This window comes from Polypterus senegalus, chromosome 4 (genome assembly GCF_016835505.1).
Source record: "Polypterus senegalus isolate Bchr_013 chromosome 4, ASM1683550v1, whole genome shotgun sequence".
In the NCBI taxonomy this organism is placed as follows: Eukaryota; Metazoa; Chordata; class Cladistia; order Polypteriformes; family Polypteridae; genus Polypterus; species Polypterus senegalus.
Genome location: NC_053157.1, coordinates 54,462,149 through 54,477,148, shown reverse-complemented (window position 1 = coordinate 54,477,148; position 15,000 = coordinate 54,462,149). Strand labels below are relative to the sequence as shown.

Here is a 15,000-nt window from a genome sequence, read left to right as displayed (position 1 = left end):
CCGTCCGTCAGCGGCAATCCAATAGCAAACTCCACTAAATATTCACGGGTGAAGGACTGTGCTTATGGAGAGGAAGATGAGATGGTCAGGGTGGTGTTTGACACAAACTCAGCGAAACTGCGAGAGAAAGTTTTAAGTGCCAGGACTAAGGTAACATTAAATACAGCCATGGACATAGCACGAGATGGCACCAGCACAGCTGGGAACCTTCGATGCATGTACACCGAAGGCTCACGGAACTGACGCAGTGCACAGATAAAAGCAGCAGTTCCAAAGAGCGCTGAACAAAAACCGAATTACACAATTGAAAAGGCAGCAAAAAATATGAAGCGCCTGATACAAGCATATTCATAAATCCAGCTACTGCGGAAACAAAGCACACGGTGGAAAAAGTCAATGTCCCGCTAAAGGAAGACAGTGTAAAAAACCCGTGCATGCAGTGTGTCAGGTCTCAGATAAAGAAGAAGACGAGCTGTTTATTGATGCAGTAAGAAACGAATCGATGAATGAAACCTGTCATCTTTACAACGATTGACAAACACGGAATGTAACTTGAACACAACACATCCTACAAATACGAACCTGATTGAAAGAAATAATGATAATCAAATCCTTGATGACAGCAACACTCAGTAACACTCACAAAACAAATACTGTATATTGACAGTCATGTTACGTTATTTTTAAAATGTTCCCTTTTCTTTTTCTAGCTTTTTTAACACACTACTTCTCCGCTGCGATACGCTGGTATATATATATATGTATATATATATCCCGATCTACATACTCGAATAATGGATACTTTATTCGCCATCAATGATTGTTTTGGTAAAGCCATACTCAGTGTATTCATTAGATGAACGGTAAAAAGTAAGAGCGAGGGGAGGATGACTTATTGAGGCATGCAGGCTGTAGTGGTCAACTCTATCTGAATTGCGCGATCACATTTGAAAAATATATCTTTTCAAGTTCTATTTAGTCCATATGTGTCAAACTCAAGGGCCGGGCCACATCCGCCCGGCGTAATTATATCCGCCCCGAGATCATTTTATATACTGTATTATTGTTATTAATGGCCCGGTTATATGAAGCGCTGGTAACACAATAAACTACAGATCCCATAATGCAGCGCTTCAGCTGCCTTGCCGAACACTTACCGCTAATCAAGTCTAGCTTATGATGCTGCAAGTTATTGCGAAGCTAGCTCACACGATGCTGAAGAGAAAAGTTGATTCTGAAAATAGAGCCTTTAAAACCGATGGGAGGCTGAGTATATGTTTACTGAACCCGTGTGTCTCATTTGTGGAGCTAATGTGGCTGTAATTACAGAATTTAATCTAAGACGGCACTATGAGACAAAACATCAGGGTAACCTGAATGCAATGCAGAAGATACAGAAAGCAGAAGAATTAAATAAGAATCTGACACTTCAGCGGACGTTTTTACCCGTGCACAATCACAAAGTGATTTCAAGTGAAGCTGCTTTTATGGGAGACACAAATGCACCAGTGCAATTGCCCCACTTTCCCTGTTGCCAAGTAATGTTAAACCAAGTCGTCACTACAGTGTTCCCAAACACGCACTTTGCTGATAAACTGAGCGCACTGAGTTTGCACGGCGCTTTGGTGACTTTGAAGAACAAAAAGTCCGTCTACATGCGGCTCGAACCTTGTGCATGTTTGGTAGCACATATCTGTGTGAGAAGCTCTTCTCAGTGATAAAGACTAACAAAACAGCACACAGGAGTCGCCTCACTGATGAGCACCTGCAATCCATCCTGAGAATCTCCACAACACAGAACCTCACACCAAACAGAAACGAACCTGTTGCCAAAAAGATGCCAGGCGCCCAGCTCTAAAATGACATATGAGCAAAGACAACTGAATGATTTGATTTGTTATTGCTGAAAGGAACACATTTTATTTATATTTCCAGGTTTTGTTATGCAGCATGTTCATATTTGAATTTGTATAATTTTGACAGGATATATTTTTATGGAGAGCAAAATCTTTTGGGATATTTAAAATCTAAGTTTATTTTTATATAAAATTACATAAGAGTAAAGAAATTTGAATGTTTGTTCTTTTAACGCTTACTTTATTTATAACTTGTATAATTTAGACAGGATATATTTTTATGGAGAGCAAAATATTATAAGTTGTTTAAGTTTTGAGTTGATTTATTCAGGAATAATATTCCTGTCTGTTTTACCATTCCTACCAAAGATATTTCTGTCGACTAAATAAAAATTCCTTCTATTTAAAATTTAAATAGAACTTGAACAAATACGATAGTTCATAATATCCACAGACTTGCACGTAAGAGCGGAGTTATCCGTTTTAAACAAGCAGCGTATTGCACTGATACTGAAATAGCTGTGTGTGTATATATGTAGATATGTATGTATATGTATATATATGTATTTGTGTGTATATATGTGTGTGTATGTGTGTGTGTGTAAATAAATATATATATATATGTGTGTATGTATATATATATATGTATATATATATATATATATGACAACAACACTCATCACTCACAACAGTGACAAAACAATTACATTGACAATCATGTTACGTTATTTTCAAAATGTTTCCTTTTCTTTTTCATTGCTTCTTTAACACACTACTTCTCCGCTGCGAAGCGCGGGTATTTTGCTAGTATATATATACACACAAACATATACATATACATACACATGCATATATATACATACTGTGAACGCTGGCCCGGACACAGACAGGCAGACACGTTTGCATCACTCCACAAACGTTTATTATATAGTGCCATATTTACGACAGTGCTCCACCGCCTCAAAAGTCCCCAAGGTCCTGGCCACAAAATACAATGCCTTCACTCTTCAGGTCACCTCCTTGCCTCCTCCAGAGAGAGACCTTTTCTCCATCTATTTTTTGTTTTGAACTATTGTATATTTTCTACTATGAATTTTATCACAGGTTCTATTTATTTTTAATAAGTGATATTACTATAACTGGGAAGTACAACAAACCTGATTTCCTTGAACACCAAATGAATGAAACACCAAACATACAATTTTCATGTAATGAAAAAGTTTTACCTCACAGGTTAACTCACCATAATTTACTGCATTATTAGTTTAATCTCCTTGAATACAGTTTCTCTATGTCTTACGATGGACTATCACTCCGTCCAACCTGGCATCCTACAGCCATTTCCGGTAGAATAAGATTAGAACTTTGCATATGATTAAATGGGATTAAGTGGGTTTTTAAAATGTAAAACACCACTCTGTCCATTTTCAACACTGCAAAATTGAATAACTAATTTAACGTCTCTTCCACTACTCTGTGTGTGTAGCCATGCTCTAACAGGAGGCTATGCAATCCTGCCTTCTTTTAATTTTCACATTTTTTATCATGCTCTTTAACTGCCTTCTGAATTTCAGTTTCAGAAGTTATTTTACATTAGTCATGCCTGTTAACAAATCCCGTAATTCCTGCCCTCCATAAACAAAACATTCAGGTCTGTGCATGAAAGAAAGAGGTTAAGAAACCTTCCAGGCATTCACACAGATTCATATCTCAAGCCAACAAAAATAGAAAAAGTGCTTCCCACAGATTTGGAAAGTTCATCTTACAAGGCTAAATAGAAATGCATCCTAGAAGCTCATAGCTATCACCAATGTAATTCAAGTCATTTAAGGGAACAAATTAAGAATTTAAAAATTGGACAATGGGTTGATTAGGAGAAAGATTATTTTAACATGAAGCTGCTGAGAGAACCTGAACAGTTCTCGTCCAACACAAAATCCTGTAGCATTCTAAATAATATTTATAGTAGTATGATTGTTAATTCAAAACCTTAACCCAGGCAGTAAAGTAGAAAATGCATGTATGTATGATCATGACAGATTATACTGTAGTTGAATAGTATACCTGTTACGTTTCCTTTAATTGTTATAGCCAAGGAAAACAAAAGGAATAAAAATAAAATAAAAAAATGGGAAATCATTTTCACCAATAACTGTATACAATATTTCAAATTTGTTCAGCATGTGCTGAGTACGAAATGTTTCTATAGAGACATCAATGGTAGTACAGTAAAGAATATCTGGGATTATCACCATAGCTGCACCAGTCCCTCTCTCAATATGTTTTGCAAATTGAAAGATAAATAATTTCCATTAAACAGTCTATTAAGCATTTAAAATGACAATAATAAAAGACCAGTGGTAATGTATTACTTGGATTAGCAAGGTAAGTCATTGGTCTTCCATTATTAAATAATTATAAACCTTAATTGACAATTCATTGTGAATAGCAGTCTTACTGTCCAGAAATAAAAAAGCTTAAGGCTAAATAAGAACAATGCAGGCTGGTGAATGATATTTATTAAATATAAATATGCACTAGGTGGTCAAATCAATAAATAGGGAGGTTAAGATCAAGTAGCTTTCAATAAATAACCTTATTTACAAACCAGCATATTTAATAAAGGGCAGTTCAGAATATGAGCAAAAATGTTACTCGTCTGTTATTCACATCCAAATCTAGCTGCTCAAGTAAAGCAAGTAACTACACCCAGTCTACGGAGACACTGCTTTCACTGTCACCGTTTATAGACAGCATAAGAAAAAAAAAATCTGGGGGACTTAGGGGGATATGGGGATGGATATTTGAGGAGTAAACCACAAGACAATGATTATATTTTTATATTATGTACATTAAAGAACCATCAACAATAAACTAAATAAAATTAATAATACTGTATATTGAACAATTATTATAAAAGTAAAGTTGAATAAATTGGACTCTGCAGCTGCAAGAAAAAAAGGTAAAGTACCACATCCGGTTAACGGAAACAGCCCAAAAGTTGATAGAAATCTATGTTTTGTACCTAATATTTGTATGTACACAGACATAATTCCAAAAATTGTATTTTCAGACTCAGGGAGGTCAACGTCAAGATTCATCAAAATCTCAAAATGGAATTTTTGGAGGATAACAATACTTTCCCTATACTTAGTATACGAGAAAGTAAAAAGGAACAAAAACGTAACTGGATCAACTAACTATGAGCAAATCAAACATGCAAGAAATGTATTTGCACACTTCCTTTTATATTACTCTTTAAAAAAAAAAAAAACGAAAAAAATATTTCAACTTTAACATTAGTTGAATGTTGCTGTTAACCTATACTTGAGGCTCCACTGTCTATTTAACCCAACATCCTCTCCTAGAGAATGAAAAGGAATATAGTTTAACATTGTCTCTGTAGGAGTCCATTGTCTTAACAGTTTAATTAATATAGAAATCCAAAGAGAAAAATGGAACAAAAACTTATCTTCAAAGAATGTTATATAGCGCTCATCCCTCTAGGACATTCTAAATTCTTCTAAATCCAACAATTCTATGTATAAAGCTACAGTAATGTAAACTTAAAGCAGTGCTGCCAATATATTTCAGTTGTGAAGGTTGTGAATACCACATATATAAATATATACCACATATCAATTTTTTTCACAAAACTATTTCTTGTCTTGTTCGTGATGTGTGACAACTCTGACAGAAGGAGTTGTGAGCGAGGGAAACGGATGGAATCTGTCAATTAAATAACAGCTTTGGCTTAGCTGATGATAATAATGAATGAAACGTTTCAGTAAAGCTGCCACTTCATTTTGTTACTATTCACTGTTCATTTAAGAAAACAGAATAATTGAATTTACAGATATATACAAGTATTTTACACATACTAAACATATATTAATTATACATGTACATGAACATAAAAGACAGGACTTAAGACATGTATATTGAGTAAAGCAAAACAGGCAGCTCATAATGTGTCTAGAGGATTCCTAGATTCTATATTTTCAGGATATTACTTTACTGTTTCACTTTTGGAATTTTAACTTGATATCAAAGTCATCCTGTTCTTTTTTCTAATGCTTAGTTGTGTATGAGAGAGCTAAACTGTCAACTTAAGGCTCTTATTTTCTCTAAATTAGTTGGAAGCTTCACATAGTTAGAAGTGTATTTGACACAGTTAATCCTAAGCTTGATGTACAATAATAAAGAAAAAAGTGTCTGAGTCGGGATTCCATTCCTGAAATACTTCTTTGCTCAGACAGATGACTCAGTGTTAAAGAGTGTAACCCTGGGAGAGTGGATCCTAGTGTCCCATCCCTTTCGGGCCATTATCACTGGAACTTACAACTTTCTACAGCATAATATTGTCTAAGTACTACTTCAGAGGGTGTAGTAATACAGTCTGTTTGAACTCTGCTGACTGACATAGCATTTTTAAGTAATCAACAGAAGTTGGGACACCTGTGCAAATTGTGTGCTTTAACTTAAAGGCTTAATTTACTTTAATTGCTGCAAATGTCTGTTTGTTTTAATCTACGAATTGTTCCAAGAAGAAGGCTCATTTGTAATATTCTGTTATTTTGTTTATCTTCAGTTTTTGCCAACTTAAAACTTTAAATTTGAACTTCTGGCAGTTTAAGGCTTACCTTTTAATCATTTTATGTCATTCATTGCATTTCAACTGATTAAATTTGAAGAAAAACTGGAAAAAGTTAAGTGTTCTAAAACTTGACTGGTAGTGTATGTGTGTATATACTGTGTATATTATACACACACAAACACACATAGAACACATATACAGTATATGCAGTATATGATGATTTTGCCAAAATTCCTGACATTCTCAGAGCATATTTGAGAATACTCAAATTTTCAATGAAAGAAAATGTAATAAATCATTATCAAACCCTAGTCAGTGTCCTGCTGTATGTGAGGTTTCACATTGAAGAGCATACTTGGAATATAGATATAGAAGTTCAGTACCTGAAGAATTTTAAAATAAATTGATAGATTTTGTTTAAGTTTCTATGTGGCCACTTATATATCACACACCTCTGTGGTGAGGTTTAGCTTCAATATCTACATAGCACTGCCTTTTAAATGAAAAGCCTTGCAATATAGGAATGACTCACAACATGTTGCCACATGAACATGGCTCACATCCAGTTTTAAAAACTTACCCAGGGAGGTTTCCAATTAAACCATGTTTGTGGCTGGCAAATGAAAGAAAACCTTTGATTAAGGTAAAAAGGTGGCACAAAAGGTGCAGCCACTCAAGAAGGCAATATCAGCAAAATGTTAGGGAAGGAATAATACTTACTTTTTCTTTTACCAATTTTTAATTCAATTCAAGTGAAGTGGGCAGAAATATACTTCCCATAAAAGAAAAAATGTTTAGTGCTATCAGAGTAGTCAGTAATTTGAGGTGACTTTTCAGATTTGCTACAGTGGAATTAGCCCTAAAATTGAATAATAAAGAATATCAAAGGTGATACCAAACAAAAAGTATGAAGTTTAGGACATCCACATCTGAAGCACTTGCATACTGTACTGTATATAAAATGAAACATCGTGTTATAGAACGTCTGTAGGTTGTAATCTCTGAGTGCCTTTTAAAAACTGTAAAGGTACATAATTAAAATAAGAATTTCATAAAATGTTGACCACTGAAGCGTATACATAAACATCCTTTCACAGCATAGCACATCACATTCATCCATTAGTCTATCCAACCACTTTACAGTTCCCTTAACATTAAGGGATTAGAATGAGGCAGAAGCATAAAGCAAGACTGCTTTAGATGGAAAGAAGATCTGTCACAGGGCACAGTCATACTAACACCCACGCTAAATTACATTGGACTATTTCAGAGTTGCAAATGAACCTAATATGTGCACTCATGAGATTTGGTAAGAAATCCAAGGATTCATAGAAACACCACATGAATATTTGAAGAAAATACAAATTGTTCATAGATAGCAACCAAGCTGAGAGGTGAACCTAGTTTAATGCTAATTTCGGCACCCTTGTGTCACTCAAGATAAAACTAATCTTAACTTAAACATTACTCCAATTATTCTAAAGCAAGCATACTAACACTGTTCAACCTGAGCTATAAGTCATCCCCCAACAACAGTATTTTACAACAAAATGTATAAATGTCAGTTCCTGGCTAGTGCTCCAACCCCAGCCTTCCTGTCTGTGTCTGCTGCTGCTCCACACTCATTATGTGGCAGTCACATGACAGGGGCAGGGAAGTAAAAGGGAAAGTTTAGATGGTGGTTTCACTCAAAGTCTAAAAAGTTGGCTTCTGCAACAGTAACTCTTCAGAGCTAAAACTGTGTTTTTGTTATTTCTAGTGTTTTATGCATTTTTTGACCTTGTTTTTCAGATTACAGATTTCATCTTGTAAAATTGTTCTTGTTTAGATCTCCAATGTTTTTCTGTTTGCCTGTTTATTTTTTCGGACTCTGCTTTGTATTTACCTATTTTGAAACTTCCGGTTATATTCTGAGTTTGTTTAAATAAATAACATTTGATTTACCCCTTCATCATGCTTTTTTATATTATTGGCCTAACCAGACTTGCAGTCTAACCTGGGTTTACATTGGCAGTTCTACTTTAAAGAGCAGTGCACAATATTCAAGTCCAGTGGCTTGCTTTTTTCTGCCAAAAGACTGGTGCTAAATGGCTGTGCTGTGCATTTTTCTGTCTTTGTGGGACAACACAGTAACTGAAAGGAATATAACACAACCATTCTTTCCTGAGCACCAGTGTAAATATTTACACCTTCATTTCCAGAAATATGGAACTGGATCTCCTAGTTGCTGCTTAGCTGCTCACAATAAGCATGGATCAGACATGACACAAGTGTACTTGTGCACATGAAAATTACGATTGTGCATATGATCTTTTATCATTTTATTTTCAAGGCCAATTTGTCTGTGTCAACGATGCGGTCTCTGGAATATATGCCATCTCTGAAATACATTGTTTTAAAAATAAATGGATAGCCCCTGTACATCCACTTGGATGCTACTTACCCCAGTCCTGCCATTTGTGTCAAGAACTCCATTCAGGGTGACAGTAATCCTTTAGGTGCACATCCTCACCAAGGTGGCAGTTATGGAACTCACATTTGGGAACTTTGAATTACAGAGCAGCTTTCTCTGCCAATGGAGTTCTCCTATAGCCCAAAAGCCAATCAGGTTTCCTTCTGTACTGGAGCAGGCTCTCTTTCCCTACACCTTGTTCCACTCACTACTTCTGTTAAGCTTGTCCCTACCCTGGGCTTTTCAAAGTCACGGCACCAGTTGTATCTAGCCCAGAATAATCCCTTATCCCTCATCCACCTTGAGAAACCAGCAGTAGGACTCAAACTTGTATCCTTCAGATTATAGAACAGCATTCTAACAGACAATCGAATTTCTATCTCCAAATATGTGACATGATTTTTCAACATCACAACACATGGCATCATCACAGGGTGGTTATATATGAAGGCTGTGATTATTAGCAACTTGATTTAAAATAAAAATAAAACAAATCCTTCAAAAAGCAAGTTGGGGGAAGAATCTTTAATCTAGGGCTAATAATTGTTTTTTAGTTGACTTTTAGCCAATTTTAGAATTTCTGATGATTGGTTTTCTTATGTGTTTTTCTGTAATCAACCTTACCCAACTTTGGGTCTTCTGGCTTGTCACTACCTAAAAGGATATAGTTTCTCTTCACAATCATGGTACATAGTAATTTGAAACATGAAACTGTGTTCTAAAGTGAAACAAGCTTTATATATTTCAAAAAATAACTAGATTGCTCATATGTTCTATAATGGACCTATTGGGTACCAGGTCCCAATGTGAACAGAAGCATATGTTTTCAAACCAAAATTTTAAGAGTATTGACCATGTTTTGAGATTACACACATACTGCAAAACAGCATGTCCATGTCATTTTAAGAAGAAAAACAAGCAAAAAGCAAAACATTGTTGAGAAATTCATCCATTTTGAAAAGAAGCTGGCTGTACTAGTCACTTTGTTTGTCTTCCTGTACAGCAATTTTTCAGGGCCAGAAGTGTGGATTCACCTCAGAAAGTCATTGGCAAGCCCTGTTACTGACATCACTGAAAGTGGATGCCAAGATGTGAATTATTGTCTCTTTTCTATGGATAACTAGACAATAACAACTGAAAAAAATGACATTTACCTTTGTTTACAGTCTTTCACTATACGGAAGCACATTTCATCATTTTGCAAAGATTTTGCCTGCTTCCACCAGTATCAACATGGACGTGTTTGCTTCTGTAGGCTAATGCATACTGTATAACATGCAATCAAGTGAAAATGACAGAGCAGATGTTATAGGCATACTTATAGTTTTGATCATGTTGAAGTTTTGTAACTTTACTACAGATGTTCTAGCATAGGCAGAGTGATAATGCAGAGCTGTCATTACTGCCTCACAGCAGCAGGATCTGCATAGAATTTACATGTTCACTCACTGTAGCTATGGATTGATTGGTATGGGATTAATAAAGTATCTATCTATCTATCTATCTATCTATCTATCTCAGTGAGGTTACTCATTTTGTTCTCATATGCTTAGCAAGGCCGACTCATTATACATTAAAAACTTCCTTGTGGTCGGGGTCTACTGCACACTCTGTCATGTGAATATGCTACAGAAAGTGCAATGTACAGATAGGTTAGCTCTTTCAAAATTATAACATTTTTATTAAAAATACAACACAGTGTAACCATTTTAGTTCAGATTTATTGTCAAAACTCTACCCAAGATGTCCTCTGTGAGTAGACAAGCAAGCATCCTTAACTTACGAAAATAGTACCAAATATCTGTAATAAAATATAACTTTTTGCAGTTTACTTTTATTGTCACAAGCATGCCTTTGCTGCTTCAAAGTGGATATATTCGGTAAGTCTAGGACTCCAGTATCCATTAGCTCCATTATAAAATGCAACAGCAGGCTATTTTATTTATTTATTTTTTTATTTCTAGAATATGCATTACTTTAGAGCACAATTTCAAGTGGAAAATCTTATACACCATGACTGTGAAGAAATAAATTCAACTAAAAAAAATAAACTTATCCTTTAAGGCAAATGTCATATTGCCTGACTTTACTAGTGATTTTCAGTTGCTGACTTCATTTAAATAATCCTAGAGAGTTGGAGTCAGTTTCCACGTGCTCCTGTGAGTATCACTTGTGTAGTCTTACATACCCAGTGTCTCTGTCCAACAGTCTGTGACATATCTCAAAATTGTGTCTGAAGTCATAAGGGTGGGTTTGTTTGCATATGAGTGCTGAAAACCAATGAGAGATCACCTGGAAATACAATGCATATAAAGCAGGTATGAGGAATAAGGAACCTGGTTATTTTTGACCTGAAAAATAGAGGAGAGACTCATCTGTGTGATGCCATGTGCTTTATGTACCATTATAGTATGTGAAAAAACAACAACAAAAAAGGGCAGTTATTGCACTTGCCCTATCTGTAAAGCATTCACAAGGGCACTGTTCCTGTCAGGCACCTCAGTATTTACTTTTAGACAAGGGGTGAGCTCACAATAACTAGGGAGTGTGAAACTACTGGAATGTTATCACGAAGTCTTTTACTGTGTCATACTCTGTGATTTCTAGTCACATAATCTGACAAACTCAGGTGATGAGATCAGCAATTGCATTCACAAAGAATGAAGGAGAATAGGTGTTTTGGACATGCCATACCTGGAAAACATTAATAAAACCATCGGTGCTTTCAGGCAGCAGATCAATTGGCTTTCAACATGCAGAGAGCTTGCAGTATTTGGGAAATTTGAGAAGTTATGAAGAAATCATGTAATCTGTCATCCCTTGTGATTCCTTGACATGTAATCAGACATTCTCAATTAAATGAGATCTAGCAGCAGTAGTTGTTAAACGTGACATCATCTCAGACTGGAAAGAATGTAATGCAACAGCAGCTTAACTCAACTATCATAACAATATCTCTACAAATGAACATTGTGTGCCCTGCCTGGCAATTGCATCTAAGCATTTTCTGTGTAAGCTGCCAATGGCAATGAGCAAACACTACAAGTTACACAGAAAAATAAGAATTTAACATGGCAAAGTCCAAACAAAGAAAACAGCTTGGTGAAAAGTTTAAACCTTGCCAAAGACTGGAATACATGCAGCGAAAGTAAAAAATATATTAATTTCAGCTGGTAAGGTCATTCATTTTTATGGTTAGCAAATAACCTAAACGTTTAGGAGGCAGGGATACAATTCCGGGTAATAGATAAATTGTGACAGGCACTAAGGGATCTCTTTTTTATATACAAATAAATATATATTTTTAACATAAAAGTAAAATACATAGAATATACATGATACATAAAGCACATAGGAAGGCATGACTCAACCAATAATGGGGCACCCTTAAGCATAGATTTACATAATCAGATCAGACTAATTTAAAGTAACTGATTGGCTAAACATTCACACATTGCGAGTTTTTGAGCAAAACATGAGAATTTGGAAAAACCCCATCAAAGGTGTAAAGGTGTTACAAACTTTATGGAAACAGTGACAGGGCCAGGCACTGAAATCAGGTTGTGGGCACAATAAGCACTAACCACTGTGCGTACCATCATTTAAACTGAATCTTCTGCTTTAGTGGAAGTTACAACAGATTAAGAATATTAGGTCTTCTTCGAGAATATGCTCTAAATCTTGTCAGGCACAGTATAGTTTTCTGCAACTTCAAAAGCAGTTGTCATGGAGGAGTGCAATTTCAGTACAGTGAATACAAAAACAATTCTGTGGAAAAAGCCCACATCCGTTGTAGCAAAAGAAAAGGTTTTAGTCAGGAAACTGCAGGCAATTCTCAGTGATACATTTCCGTGTAAAATCCCATTTTAGTTACAAGTGTATGGCATTAATCAAGTGACTTGGCTACAAAAAAAAAAAAATATCCTTGCAAGTGCGGTCAACACTTAAAACAATAATAGTGATTTCAGTAAAAACAAGATTTGCTTGATCACAGATTAATCTATGTGTAAACAGACTCTGCCAGTTACAAACAAAAATAGGTTGGTTCAGTTTGATGCTAGTACATTTACCTTTAGTGAGAAACGTATTTGACTGTAACACAAAAAATATAAGGCAAAAATTGGATCTTGATAGAATGTTCGCTCACTGCAGTAACTGCATGTTCATACACACACACTCACACACACACAACAAAAATGCCAGAGGAAATTAAATGATGGCAATATGTCTAACAGTACGTCTTAAGCTTGTGGGAGGAAACCGGAGTCCCAAATCCAAATAAGCTAAACAAGAAGGCAAGGCTGACGAATATAAGAGGATAAGAAAATTAGATAGCTATCATTAAAATTTATTCAGTCATGATGAAGTAATCAATGGAATGACAAAGTAAACATGGGTGTGACCACATTGGTGTTGCTGCTTAATGTTATAAGAAAACATTACATTTAAGAACTGATGTTAACATACCACTAGTAATGACATATACATTCGTAATACAAGCAAATAACTTTATACTTTAAAGCTATCTTTGAAAGAAAATGTGAAAAGTTTAACATTAAAATCACATTTTGATATTTGAGGACATTAATGTCAGCCTGAATCTTCATATTTGAGTATTATGGGCACTTTAACTAGCAATGCTCAAATATGTTTAATCATTGATTATTAATATTCACCAATACATTTACTGAAACTTCATAATTCCACTTCAGATTACACAGAACCATAGCAAATCCTACCAGCATCACAGGCAAAGCAAGAACAAACCACAAATTAGGTGGCAGTTAATTGTAGAGCGCACACCCACTAATAACAGGCCAATTTAATTCTGCTACTTTTTCTAATATGCACATCCTTGGGATGCTACTAGGAAAACTGTGGCACCTCAAAAAAAAAAAAACAGACACAACCTGTAATCCATAGCTCTGACACAGCTGTGATACCCAATACACCACTACAGTTATTAATTAAACTGTAGATGTCATTATCTAACATCCACTAATCAATCCATTCATCCATCCATTTCTAAAACTGGCCCTCAAATTCAGGATAACAGGGAGTCAAAAGCTTACCCCGTCAACACTGGACATTAAGGTGGGAACCCAACCCAAATAGATAGTCAGTCCATCGCAGGGTACGTTCACATATATGCCCACACTCACTAATACTGGACTTTGTGGATTCCTGATTGATAATTTCATCATTTCATCTCTCTGTAATATGGCTTTTTTAATGAACAAAACACAATGCTCTTAAATTCACTTAATCCAATTCAAGGTCACTTGGAGGGTGTCAATCCTGGCAGTACTGTATGCCAGGTAGGAAACAGACCTGAAAAAGGTACCACTCCATTATAGAGTCCACTCATGACCGCACCAGAAAAGTAAACTCACTTGCACGTCTTTGCGCTGTGATAGGAAAACTAGATAACCCAAAGGATAAACCAACATAAATAGAAACAGAAAGTCCACCAAGATAAAGGCAGGGTACAGAGTTCAACCTCAAACGTTGACCACTACGCTACCATTCCACCCTTTAAAGAACAATTCTTCCAAATTATATAAACTAGTAATAGATTTGTATTTCTGCAGATAAAGCTAAAAAGGCAATGTACGTTTCTATACATTGAAACTTCATTTTTGTTGTACAGACAGCAAACTGGCATTTGTTTTGTTGGAACACATGTTCACAGTATTTTCTAATTTGTGGTAAAAGGAAGCTTCTCAGTACTTATTTTGTCAGAACTGGTTCCCTGTGGAAAATGCCGACTACTGAGGAGTGCCAAAATTTTATCAATAACGTTTTGATATAATATTTTCTGGTGACTGCAGCATGCAACCTTTATGGATAAAGTATAATGGTAGCCATCACAGAGACAGCCTGCCACTACATCAAAGGTGATTTCACAGCTGAAAAACTTTAGTCGTGCCAGTTCTCCATTATCTTAACTGGATATACTGCTGCTTACTGACTTAGAGGCCAACCTGTCAGAGTGAAGATGGGAAACGCAGAGGGGAGACAGTGCTTTAACAATTTCTTTTGGTGACATTTGAAACAAATCCATCACAAACATAATAAGTAAAATTCTAAATTGG

General features: G+C 35.6%; 1 protein-coding gene across 3 annotated transcripts in view; it reads right to left on the bottom strand.

Moving 5' to 3' along the window:
• Positions 1 to 15,000, bottom strand: part of lifra (LIF receptor subunit alpha a) — a 138,768-nt gene that overhangs the window by 65,661 nt on the left and 58,107 nt on the right. Inside the window, exon 1 of one of the 3 annotated variants that reach the window (XM_039750646.1) lies at positions 3,100 to 3,370. The exons of the other annotated variants lie outside the window; for them this stretch is intronic. The gene's annotated coding sequence lies outside the window, so the exon portion shown is untranslated. Of the gene's footprint in view, positions 1 to 3,099; positions 3,371 to 15,000 lie in introns of those variants that run through there. 3 annotated transcript variants of the gene reach the window in all.